This window comes from Canis lupus, chromosome 19 (assembly GCF_003254725.2).
Source record: "Canis lupus dingo isolate Sandy chromosome 19, ASM325472v2, whole genome shotgun sequence".
In the NCBI taxonomy this organism is placed as follows: domain Eukaryota; kingdom Metazoa; phylum Chordata; class Mammalia; order Carnivora; family Canidae; genus Canis; species Canis lupus.
In genome coordinates this window covers 47,749,428-47,762,994 of record NC_064261.1, presented here as the reverse complement: position 1 = coordinate 47,762,994, position 13,567 = coordinate 47,749,428, and the positions used below count along the sequence as shown (strand labels likewise).

The window sequence follows — 13,567 nt, the reverse complement described above, 5'->3', positions numbered from 1 at the left end:
ACAAATAAATTTACAAAAGTTTATAGTGTTTCTATATTATTTAATATCCACTTAAGAGATAAAAAAAGATTTTATTTATAATTAGTACAGAATATATAAAACACACAGGAAAAAACTCACCATGAAAAACATGAGACCTATATAAAGAAAACAATCAAATTTTGCCAAAGGATATAAAAGTCTGCAATAAACTGAAAAATAGCCACATTTCCAGGATATTATAATAGTTAGAATGGACTGAATTCAGAACAAAATCCCAATGTGATTTGTTTGGTACCTAAAATAAAATCCAAAAATGCATCTGAAAGGATAGATAACATGGGAATGAAATTAAATTTTTTTAAAATGCAAAATATGGTGGGAAACTTTTCCTACTAGATCTTAAGAGGTATTATAGAAGTATGATAATTAAAATAACATGGAACTATCCCCTAAATCAACAGACAGGAAATGGAAAAGAACAGAAATCTCAGGAGCAAACCATAATCCATATGTAAACAATAGGATACAAGAAAGGACCTAACCTGTCAGTGGAGAAAAATACAATTTAATAATTACTTCACTATCTAGGGCTTTTTAAACTAAATTATATATTTATCCCATCAATAAAATTGGCCACAAAATATTTTTTAAGTTCTTATAGCAACTGTCTCATATCAAATTACACAAAAGTCAAGAAAATAAGCTGTAAAAATATTTTATACATATCAGCTGTGGTCCTAGTATGTGAATCCCTGACTCACACCAATAAGCAACATCTAAGACCAAATTACAGGGACAATCAAGTAACAAGAGAGTACAAAGTGCTAACAAGTGTGTGAGAAATAATGTATAACCTTACTCATGACAAAGGAAAAGGGACTGTACAATACCCTCTCTGCCTGTCAAAATTAGAATGAAATAAGAGTAATACAAGATCCCATGTTTGTTATGGTTACGTCAAACTTGCTATTGTTTAGAGAGTAAATTGGTACGTGTGCCATTTTATTTGATCATTTGTCTATCTACTCAATGAGTATTTTGTGAGCTCTTTGTAAGGAACTATGTTTAGCAGTTGGGAAGTTAACATCAAAAGTTTTAAAATATTTTCATTTCTATTGTAGGGATTACCTTTATCAAGTCAACCCTAAAGAGATGAGCAATGATGAGCAGGAATGTACCTATAAAAGATATTTATTATAGTTTTAATACCGACATTTTAGACACGCAAAAAGCCAACAATAAAAAAACATTACGTGAATGTTGATATCTCCATATAGCTGCCTGTATACTCTTTAGGCAAAGTCAACTTTCTAAAAATGTTAAGGGCCTCAAGGGTGACTGATGGGAGTGAAAGCTGCCCATAGTACAATGACAACTGTGTGATACACAACAGAGGTTAAGAGAGGTTGTCGCTGGATGGCACATTACAGGTTGACTTTCTTTTCCTTTGTATGTTTTCTCTATTGCTTATAATAAGCAAGTACTAGCTTTAGCGTTAAAAGAAATACTATTCATTTTTAAATTCAATAGAATAGTAATAAGGAAAGAAGGTGTTATTTTCACATAAAAAATATGAGAGGGCCTCAAAGACACCTTTCAGATTTTGCTCCATCATCTCCTCTCCTGGCATTTTTATCTTTCCTTAGCCCACAAAGGAGCTCGGATCTCTTCTATTTAAAAACTACGTCCTCCTATTCCTTTGAGTTAGTCTATATTTTCTCTACCTGTTACTACTGGCAAATTTCTTAAAAAAAAAAAAAAAAAAAAAGCAGTCAGGATTTCTTTTCTGATTTTGTTGACACCCATATATCTTTTTCAAAATGTTTTCTACTCCAATATATTTACTGACCCAGCTCTATTTCAGATTACTGGGAAGTCTATTCCAAATTCAGTTTTCTCCATCCTTGCCATAATCCTTGCTCTGTCTACATTGTCTGATTTTTGGTTTTCTTCTGATAGTCTTCTCATCAATACTTCATTGCTTTTTCTTTCTCTTCCCACTCTTTAAGTAGATGCTTTCCTCAATATATCATCCGGAACCTTGTTCTCTTCTTTCTACACTCTTTTCCTTGAAAGTCTCATCCAATTTCATATATTCAGTTATCACATCTATGCATATAACTGGTAAATTTCCAGTTTTCAATTTTCCCTTGAACCATGGCTCCCCTTCTTTTCAGCTGCATGCTAGATGTTGCTACGTGGATGTTCTTCAGACATCTCAAGTTCAACACATCTAAAATCAAAATATTCACCCTGCCCTTAAAATGTATTTCCCGACATGACTTCCCAATTTCTATTTTACTTTCTCACGATTTTATGTACACCAAACTCAGAATCTTAGACTACATCTTTATCTTGTTCCTCCTCACTCAATTAGTTGCCCAAGACGTATCAACCTTTTTGCTTTGCTTGTCTTTTAAGTGGCATTTCATTTCCTTTTTTTCATTCTTTTCAACTTTGATTTAACTACCCTTACCTTCATGTAACTTGGTCTTCTTCCATAGGAATGATAACCTGGTCATAGCCTTAACTTCTTCTACCCTCTCCTGCTGCACAACACGTGGCCAAATTTATCTTCTGACAGCACTGCTGTGATTTTTATCAGTCCTCCTCAGATGGCTTCCAACTATCTCTTAAAGTAAATGCTCTTTACCTTGACATTCAAGAGTCTTTTCAGTCCTGTCCTCACCTTCTTTTTATCTCTACTGCTGTACAGAGTTTCTATGCTTTGACATGGGCCACTTTCTATGTATGAGTTGCCCTTTCTGAAACCAAAAACACCTGTCCTAAAGGACCAGCACAACATAACCATTACAGTGCAGCCCTCCCTGGCTATCCTCATTGGCTCCTGGGTGGCCCAGTGGTTGAGTATTGCCATAATCACTCTTAAGGCAATTACTGACTTCTAGTGGCTATTATTCATGAAAATGCCTTTCTTCCAATCTATACTATAAGGTTCTCGAAGAACAAAAATTGCATTAAATTTGCTTAGAATACACCACAACACCTGACACAGTGTCTTGCATATGACAAACACTCAAATACTGAGGTACAAATTCATACATTTACAAGCAGCAAACTCACTTTTGGGTCATTATTGTATTCATGTATTTCTGTTAGCAATATAATTTGTTTGTCTTCTCTGTAAATCCTTCAGAAAAAAAGAATCATACCTGGTCTTTAACAACAGATAATCTGTTGTTTAAGGATGTCTTGGAAACCTGCTATACAGAAAGCAATTTTAGCAGGTGTTATATTCCTTACCCATTGCTTTTTTTTTTTCTTTTTTTAAGGAGAGGGTATATAATTTTTTTGAGAGGGTATATAATTTTTTAAAAATAGGATATTGTTACATTATGATTTGTCAGGGATTATTCCATAATTAAATCTTGATTATTAGGGTGACCATTAGGGTTAAAGCTATTTCCTAATCCAATTAAATCTTTGCAGGAAAACATAGGTGAATGCAAAAGTTCTTAAACATTGGCACAATTAGATACCCCAGTGGTCTATGAATCAGGTAACTCTTATTTGGCAGGTTTCTGAAAGGAAAAAAAAAAAAAAAAAAAAAAAACGCATCGAATGACCAGTCATCTCCCTGAGCTCCTCTCTTATTTTTAATAGCTATTACTCTCAAACCATGCTCATCTCCCCTGAGATACTATGTTGGATTCTTTTCCTGGATAAGTCTTTCAAAAATTAAAGATAAATACAAGTCTCCGAATGCCAACAACATTTCTCTCTGAGACATTTCTTATATGTTAAACCAAAATGGGATGACATTAGAGCCCAGTCTCGCTCAGATCAGGTGAAGCTTTCCCTGGGTAAATCTATTACACAAGACTGTTCCCTCAGCCCTGAGCCAAAAGAAACAAGAGTAAAAGCACAATAATATGGTAATATCATTCCAAGATCCCAAACGTATCTGTAAAACCTCAGCTGGAAGTTGGTTTAACCTCTCTCGTATTGTCATGTGACCCCCGAGGTGGTACCTTCCCTTCTATAAGTGAATAGAGCGATTACCATTACCCGTGGAAGCCAGAGTTCCCCAGTGACTTGGAAGAGTCTTGAGAAGGGATAAAGTTTCATAGCTTATTGCAATTCCTCCAGCACTGAAATCTCCTGGAGCTGAAACTCGTTCAGAAATGATGAGGCATTTGAAGCTGCCTGAAATGAGGGCTCTCTACTAAAGTGACTGGCTGGTCCATATCCCACCTGAGAAAATGATGAAAAATCATGATCAGAAAGAAAAAAAAAAAAAATCCATGCCTATGATGGAGCAGAGACAGTGGTTATTAAGCTGACTTTGATTCAGGCTTGTTGAACTCCTTAGATTCCTAATAGCCCATCTGCACTGGAGGTTTTAAATGCTGCACTGATCTTTTAATTTCTCCCATCTGATTCCTGTGATAACTCCTGTACTCTGGATAATTAGGGAATTGAGCAAACAAATCGCCACCCTTCCAATCCCAGGGTAAATGCACTGTTATGGGTTGGCCAGCCCTTAGAGAAAGCCTCCCTGCCAATGGTGCAATGTCACCACGGTAGCTCTTCCCAGGCAGTTCCCCACTTTGCAGGGTCGGGGGGAGAAAGTTAACATGTGGGGATTTAACTGAGGCTAGCCCAGAAATTGGCTGTCATCCCACAAGAAGCAAAGCAGGAATGACAGGACCCCTTTGCATTCACAAAATACTTGTTGCCACATCTGAACGGATTTTCAAGTGCCATGGTGATCATTGGCTCAAGAGATTCCTTCCCACTGGCTTCATCCGTTACATGCCGCGTGTATTTTAAAATGGAGCATCCTTTGATCAGGCTGGTGATCATAGAGTAGCATTTTGTGCAACACACTTCTAGCTACAGGACAAACGACAGGAGCTGGGGGAGACTCTCAGCAGAGCCCTTGAGTTGGGGTGGGGAGCTGGGCGACACACAGGGAGAGGGACTTGAAGCTACAACAATGAGAAAGGGAAGAAAAGAGGGACATTTGCAGAAAGGGAAAGGAGCAACTGACTGAGGCAAAAGTGAGAGATGAGAAAACTAAACATCTCGAAGAGGATTCAGCGAGCAATTGAGAGTCACCCAGGTGGAGCAGGATGGTGAAAGGCTGGGGGAACTACTTACTCACTAAGAACGTATCTAAGTGCTTATGTGGAGAGCAGCCCAGCTCGAAAGAGAGGTGCTTTTATGTTAGTTTGCCCACTGGAGGTAAGGAAGAAAGGCAGCAACAGGAAATGGAAGTTTAAGGCAACTTGTAAGCCCACATAGGAAGCGGCTATTCCATTGTGGCTGTCCTGCTGCCTTCTACTGGCGACCCTCTGTGGGCACTGTCATTGTGGAAACCAGCAAGGAGCTGCCTCCAAGAAAAGAGAAACATTTAAACACACACACACACACACACACACACACACACACACAGATCTGGTGACTTTTAAAAAAAAAAAAGAACATAAATGCAAAAGACAAAATAAATGGGTTAGGGAAGCACATTCAACTTTTTCAGAACTGAGAAATGAAGGGCAGGGGGGAGAGAGCCCAGGAGAGAGAAAGGGAGGAAGAGCTCTAGAGAAAGAGGAGAGCCTACTAGAGAAGCCAGCCCCCCTGTACAGACAGCCTGACGCCAGATGGCTTCTTCTAATAAATATTCAACCTTAACTCTGTTCCCATGTAACTTTGTTGTAAAGCTGCCAGCACACCCACACAGATCTGGGCCAGCAAAATGATTACAGTAGTACAAACAAAATAGTGCAATAGAGGAAACAGACAGACAGGGTCCTGTCCACAGACAGGCAGGGCTGGAAGATGTGAGCTGATGGACCTCTAGATTTAATGCTTCGGAACTCCTAATAAGTAGCATGGAAGGGGAGGGGGCCTCAAAGGAAGAGAGGAAACATTTAACTCATCTTCTCCCTGCTTCAGGTTTCAGCACTGAAACATATATGTTTTCTTTAGAGATTACATAGGAGATACTGTAACTCAAATATTATTTTCCAATATAAGCTCTACATTTAGAGTAATAATAACTTTGCTAAAGGCCCTCCCTTTTTTTAATTGCTGCAATATATGGGATTTCGTACGTTAAGAGTTGCCAGTTGGATAAAAATAGACGATTCACCATAATTTTATCTTTATAAAACTTAGAAGCAATTCTCTATCAGTGTTGACTTCTTCCCTCCCTACCAACCCCCCCCCCCCAACACACACACAGAGTTATTTTGTATTTAAATTCCATTTAAATATATCACTCTCTTGATTTGCAGGGAGGGGCATTCCGTGTATGCATGTGTTCCAATGTTTCTTTGGGAGGTCATTTGAAAACAAGGAAGCCAGAAGACAATAGCATTTTAATAGAGTAATATATGGAGATTTTTGAACTGAATGATGCCAACATTCAGCTTAAAGGAATGGTGATAGGGTGAAATATTACTTTAAAAATGTATATTTTGCAGTATATCAAAATGCGATGTTAGATACAACTAATACAGAATGATACCAAGCTTTTTCAATTTCAGTTTTCCAATGATATATATGAACTTCTAGTTAGAAATGGATTTAACCAACATAGTAATAAAATATGGCAACTCGGAACAAATCATCTAAAATGGTTAGTATAAAAATGAGTTTCTAACTATATTTTACTTTCCATTTATTGATCTGATAGCTAAACTTGTCCAGAAAAAAAATCCCTAAAGGAGCTCACTATAAGCCAAGGTTTTCTTACCTCAAATCAAGAACATATTTCATAGGGTTCTTTGATAACACTGTGTGAATGGGGACGTAAGTAAACCAACAAAACAAAAAAAAATTAAACACTTAAAAGAGCTAGATAAGTTTCGTTAAGTGCATACTGTTGTTTTGACAGTTTGAGAATCTGCACAGATTTTACGTTTTATTACACTGACATCAAAAGCTGTATTGATAGGAAAGGACCATGTTTCTAACAAAGAGAGACAGATAAAAATTAGCATTTATCTTCTGGTGATATTGAGCTTTCTAAGGGTAAGTCATAGTTTTTTCCCCCTTCCCACAGAGAACTGCGTCAGGGAACTGAAAATGCATTGGAAGGTTAAGCCTTCCCAGTTAAGGACACGATGGAGAGAAAGCCTTGAAAAGATGTGTACAATTGCACATATGAAATACAAACAATGCAAATATGTCCATATACAAAATATGCAGTTGTGCTTTCAAAAGAGGTAATGGCATGCAATAATAGGAAATTATTTGAACATCTGTTTGCACATTAATCTGCATATTTTTGCACATGCAATCATCCATTTGCATCAGCATATTTTGCATGTCGCATGCACACGTTAGACACCTGTTATTGAAAACCAGGTCCATAACATGCTGCTAATTCCCTTAAATGTGATTCCACTTTCATGAGATTTATCATAGAATCTGAAAGGTAGTACTTTTCTAAGTGGATAATATACACAGGAGCACACTCATGGAAAGAATATGTACCGCTTCCTCTCTATGCATAGGCAGTAGACTTCAGTGTTTAGAGAGAAAACCAGAACGGTAGGTAAAGAAAGCAAAGCCAACATGGCAGAGATGAATCTTGACACAACCCAGTTCCTTCCTTCTGAAAGAAAAAAGATCAACCTCTGAGGCATAAATTGAGAAATCATGCTCATCAACTGTGCCAAGCACCTGTTTACCTAGCACATAGTACACAGTCAAGAAATATTTGCTGATTCCTTGGTTAATAAAGGAACACATATTTTAATTCGAATGTCACATTCAACTAATGGTTTCTGAGGTTCGATGGTATATCAGAGTCTATGCTGACTGCTTTGCAGGCCTATCTCATTTAATCCATATGAAAATAGCCTTTGAGCAAATATTGAAAGACTGAGCTAAAAAGACTGGGCTCTGTTATTAACTAGAAGTGGGATCTTGGACTAATTTCTCTACTAACTGGTTTTGTAAAATGGGAGACTGGGTTGAGTCGGCAAATATGCGGTACATATGGTGCTACTAGCCCCTTCTTTAACCGTGGTAGACATTAAAAAAAAAAAAAAATCCATGCCGGCACATTTTCCCACTAAGTATGGACTTAGCCATAAATTCTTTCTTAACGCAGCACTCCAGGCAACCACCACCAACTGATCAAATTTGGCACACAAGATGAATCTATTTTCTATTCCTGGACTATATTATCTCTAAAGGCCCCTTCCATAAACGGAATCAAGAACTCTTACAGAACACTAAAATCCTGTGTTTTTAAAGACACTGTCCTAACTACTTGCTTGTTTTCTAATTACAACGTACCAAATACGCTCTAAAACTAGTTGACCAAATGCTTGCTCTATGTAGAATTTCACTGCAATGGCATCCTAAATGGATTTCACCCATAAAATATGCTAAAGCAAAATAATGTTCAATCAATTTCCCTCTCGTGGATTATCCATAAAATACTTTCTTCCAGGCAGTTATGCAAAGCGGATCAGGAAAGCAGCATGCAGCCGTAGCATAGCACAGCACAGCACGGCCCTTCAGGATGGAAGAGAGACAGCAGCCGTGGTCCAAGCTCCTGCCAGACAGAGCGTTGGTGGTGTGACAAGAAGCACAGAAACCCAGAGGCACGTTAAAAGGACATACTCAGACTACTCAAGTGATAGGGAAAGATGGGAAACAAACGCAGCTCTCAGAGAGGATGGGTTTTTGAGAAAAATCCTGGGAAATCCTTTAGTGTGATAAGCATTGCAAACAGCTGAAATGAATCCATCAGAAGTATATAGTGAGTGTTTGCTTTGTGTCCAGCACTGCGCTGTATTCTTAGAGAAGTACAATAAGTGCCTGCTTTTGGAGGAATTGCATTCTAGTTGGAAGAAATAAAACTTACAGATAACATTACACTACTGCTCATAAGCCAAGGATACTTTTTTTTTTTTTTCCAGCCACATCTATACCCATATGGACAACATTTCAATCAACTGTATCACTTCGAATGGCAAGGTTCCCACAAGAACTCCCAGGGTCCTTTTTATGAGGGAGCAAAATGCCCCCTGCTGTGATCTTGGCCTCTTGGGTCATTTTCCTAGCTATTCATTGTGTTGTGCCTCTTCATTTCACGGTGGTGGTAGCATGTTCTTTCTGCCTGCATATCACATATAGCTCTTGCTTCTAGAACTGTCATCCGAATTTCCCCCAAGGAATCACCTTTCTCCCACTCCCAGTCTTTGAGGATTGGGTGGGACCGATGTTCACACCCCAGCACCAAGTGTGGGCACACGATCCAGATCCAGAATCACAGTGAGTCCTAGCATTTGTTATGACTATGGTGAAAGAGAAACTCAACGTATGGCTGGACTAGCTGGTGGCCATGGAGGGAAACTGACTGACAATAAAGCCCCTGAAAAGGGAGCAGAGCTGAGAGATGTAAAGAGACAAATCTTCAGTGGCATAGTATGAGCTCCGTTACATAGCAACATCTGATTCTAGCTCTATTTGTGGACTTTTTGGTTTTCCAATCCATCAGATTCTTCCTTCCAACCCACCATCCAGCTTAAACCATTGTAAATTGGGTTTCAATCAGAAGCAATCGAACAACTTGGCAAATTCAATGCTGAGGCAGTCAGTTGGTCCCATTATCAAAATATATGCAAAAGGATGTAAATCACTTGCCCCAAAATCCCATAATGAAGGGCAACAACAACAACAACAAAAATACAGAAAGTAATTTAAGAACAAAATAATTTGAATTACACATTATAAACTATTTTCTGTAACTATTTTCTTACTCTTGTGGGGACTGATAACCAGGTCCCATTTCTCTTCACATTGCCCAAGACCCTCCTAAATGTACCGTTCTGGGAAATCGGAGGAAATAAGATCACCACCACAACTGCCCTTCACTGTACTCTTCACTTGAATTAGGATTCTTTCAAGTTGCTAGTACAGATCCTTTATGAAAACAGAGTATCTAAATACTGGGGAGAATTATCAGAATTCCAAGAAGTTCATTTTAGGTCTATTTATGGAACTATTAGTGATAATTCTCAAGAGTCCCTTCTCCCTCTGTTTATTTCCATTATGAGTCCAGGCAGCTCACACCGGGTCCCTCAGAGAGAAATGCCTAAATAATACAAATTTCACCTCAGAATTTAGGGTATTGCCTAGGGACAATAGACAACAGTCACTTCCAGGTCATCCCAGGATACTGGAAAGACCCTACTGCATTTTTGCCTGACTCCAGGTAGTACTTTACACAATGGAAATATCCAGCTGGTGCAAATGAGTGATAGAGAAACAGCCAAGATGAGGAGGGGTTAAGTTTCTCCCACATAACATCAGAGTAAATCCACACTAACTGCCTCACTGAACCACCAGGTCGTTAGCTCCTTGCCTAACCTAAGAAGTTACCCTTCCGTTTTAATGAAAGTTAGCTGTGGGAACGTCTCCATCACAGCATCCCTATCACTGGTATCACTTTTAAACTAAGCATTTGTTCTTTTTGGTCTACTTCCTGTTTAGAAATCGCTTCTATTTTGAGTGGTATGTTTACTTCTTTCACCTTTTTGTAAGCAGAATTGCATTTTATTAGCTAGAATTCAAATACAGCTAAATGAGGAAAACCCAATAAAGGGGCTAAAAATTTTTTTCATCTAATAAATTTGCTGTGAAATGCCAAGTTTGTGGCTGTGCCTGCAGTCATTTTAGTTATAAGACACATAGTAGGAAACAGTTTTCGGCTTTTCAGCCATTCGTTTATAAATTGAATAAGATAGATGTGTTCGTTCATATGAAGTAATGTAATTTTTCTTGGGAAAGTTTAATATTATACAAATCCATTAGCATATTTACAAATTAATCTTCCCTTAGGAAAAAAAAGATTGAAGATTTACAGAAGGAAGGGTTTTATTACTTTTAAAACTGCATTTTTAAAGAAAATAAAAGAAAAAGCAGGAAAATTATATTGAACTATAAATGCCTTTTTATGACTAACAGTTTTGTAACACCAAAATTTATGAAAGGAGAGGAGAATAGCGTATAACACAGAAAGCGTTTTCAAGGAGTTCACAGAAATTGCAACTCCTATATCACCAATTGCAAACTCCTATAAAATTAAGCCTGTTTATGTGAATGCAAGCTAAATGGCATTAAATTCATTAAACACTTAAGGCTATTGTGAATTTCCCCAGATTTTTTTTTGTCTGAAATCTCTATCTTCTTGTTCTAATTTTTGACAAGGTGGGATTTTCAACCTCTGCAACACCAGTAACAGTAATAAAAACCCTATGTTCATTTTGGTTCTTCCTCAAACTTTCAGTGACTTGTTAATGTTGGGCAGGTAACTGACAACATGAATTCCTAACAATCCATTGTCATAAAATAGACTTTCCTGCAGAGAAAAACTTGAAGTATAGGGTAAAGGAAGTCTCAATTTACATACAAATTCCTGACATATTACAAAGAGGGAGCAAAGTGATTTGATTTTCCCCCAGATAGTCTCCTTTTTGCTCATCCCTAGCATTTATTTGTAGTGTCCTTTTATTTTTTTTTTTTTATTATTTATTTTTTTTTTTTAGGAAGGGCTAACTGGACTTTCTACACAAAGAATGCAGCATGGTCCTAACAGCATGTTGGTTACTTGTTAAGAAGACTCAAAATTTCATGACTTATCAATAACCACTTTTTACAATCTATCTAACTATGAAAAAAACCAAAGTATTTGTTATATTAAGATATTCCTCCTCAGGAAAAATATGTTGCAATATTTTTTGAATATCATAATGCACAATTCTTTAGGCTGAAAATCATATGCTAACAATTAAAAATAAAAAATAAATGGCTGCTCTTTATTGATCACTTCTTGTAATCCAGGATTGTATACTAAATGCTCTTAGTGCGTTACCATATTTAATATTCATAGCAACCCTATCTGGTAAGTATTGTGAACATTTGCATTTTATAGGTAAGAAAATTAAGCTTAAAGATACTAACTATCCAAAGACATCCAACTAGTAAATGATGGGGCCCAGAATGGAATTCTGTTCCCTCTGATTCCAGAGTCTACACCATCTATTTTACTCTATACATTGAAATTCAAGGAATTAAACTTCTTTCCCAATGTTTCCAACTTATTTTAAAAATGAACTATTAATATCAGCTAGAATAATTTCAGTGACACAGACCTTACTACCATGATTTAGCAACACCAGATGTTAGAACGGTTATTTCAATTATATTCAACCAAATCCTACCTTTATAATATAAATGCACTGGTTCTGTGTTGTTTTGCATCACCTTTTTTTTTTTTTTTTTTTTTTTTGGTTTTGTTGTTTTTCTTCTCTGAAACATTACACTATCACTGTGCTACCATGGATCCCATAAAGTATCTCACTCCCAGGCTAAACATCTTCATTTGCAATTGTCCCTGAAAGGATATGTCAGCTCCTCTCAATACCTGTTCTCTCCCTCAAGGCCCACTGCTCTCTCAAGTCTCTTTTGAAAACAGGTACCTCAACTGGGCACAACCCTCCATAAGGACTTGATCATCAGGAATAGTAAGGCTTCCAATTCTTAGTTCCAATCTCTTTCACCTCAAAGTTCTAACATTATGTGTAAAGCCATGGCAATTAGATTCTGGAATCAGTGAGAGGTAGCCTTTGCCAAAAGGAAACAAATAGTATTCTGAAAAGACTCATACATTTTTTTTTTTTTCCCTTTTTGGATGACTTGCCAGGCCAATGATTCAGTAATAGCTTTGAATAGGAAAGAAACCTCTGGGGCAATCCTGCAGAGCCAAGACAAGAAAAGAAGACCCTTTCCTCACAATCCTTTAGTGATAGTCCTGAAATCAACCAGAAGCCAAAAAAAGTGGTCTTTCTCTTTGGGGACACCCAACCAAGTTTTACCACAGTGACAAAATGGAAGTCTTTTCCCATCCTATGTATGTGGAAAAGAACTGAATTCACCAAATTTCATGGGAAGCACTTGGAAGATAAGTCTGAAAGGACTCCCAGAGAGCCTTTTTGCCTCTGTGGAAATACCACGTTCTCACGACAGTGGCACAGATATGGGCATATAATACAATGCATGTTTGCACAGCATCTCTGCCTTCAATATATCACTTCATATTCATAGGCAAGGTAGAAAGGGGACAGCTGTTGGTTCTCTTCATTCAAAAGAGAAACTGAGAGCTGGAAATGCTAAATGGCTTTTTACATTTCACGCAGCAAATGGCAGTGGAGCTGAGAAAAACAAGATTGGCCTTCCAGATTAATGCACTCTTCAAACTTCCTCTCGTGAAATGTGCTGCAGTCCATCACACTTAACCTACACTTTCCACACCTCCAGAAGGAGATATCCATAGATATACCTATTTACTTTGGCACGAGCTCAAAGAAATAAGCTTGCAAAGCTGGTCTTTTCTTTGTGCGTTAACTTTAATTTCGCCTTTCCTCACATGCACTACACGAACATCAGGTAGATCCATTTACTTCCACCCCCTCATCCCACTGCTCCTCCTAAAGTGACATATTAATTATGGCTCGTTTGAAATTTTCTCTTACAAATGTAGGCTCAGACTTCAACACCTAAATGAATTATATATACACCGTGCAAGCCTGTTTGTTCC

General features: G+C 37.6%; 1 long non-coding RNA gene across 1 annotated transcript; it reads right to left on the bottom strand.

Annotated features, from left to right (window-relative positions):
• Positions 1 to 301: 301 nt before the first annotated feature.
• LOC112649244 (uncharacterized) lies at positions 302 to 12,500 on the bottom strand. The gene is made up of 3 exons (XR_004807050.2): positions 12,395 to 12,500; positions 4,012 to 4,197; positions 302 to 1,160 (listed from the first exon to the last, which is right to left on the bottom strand). It is a non-coding gene; the product is annotated as an uncharacterized LOC112649244 (long non-coding RNA).
• Positions 12,501 to 13,567: the final 1,067 nt, after the last annotated feature.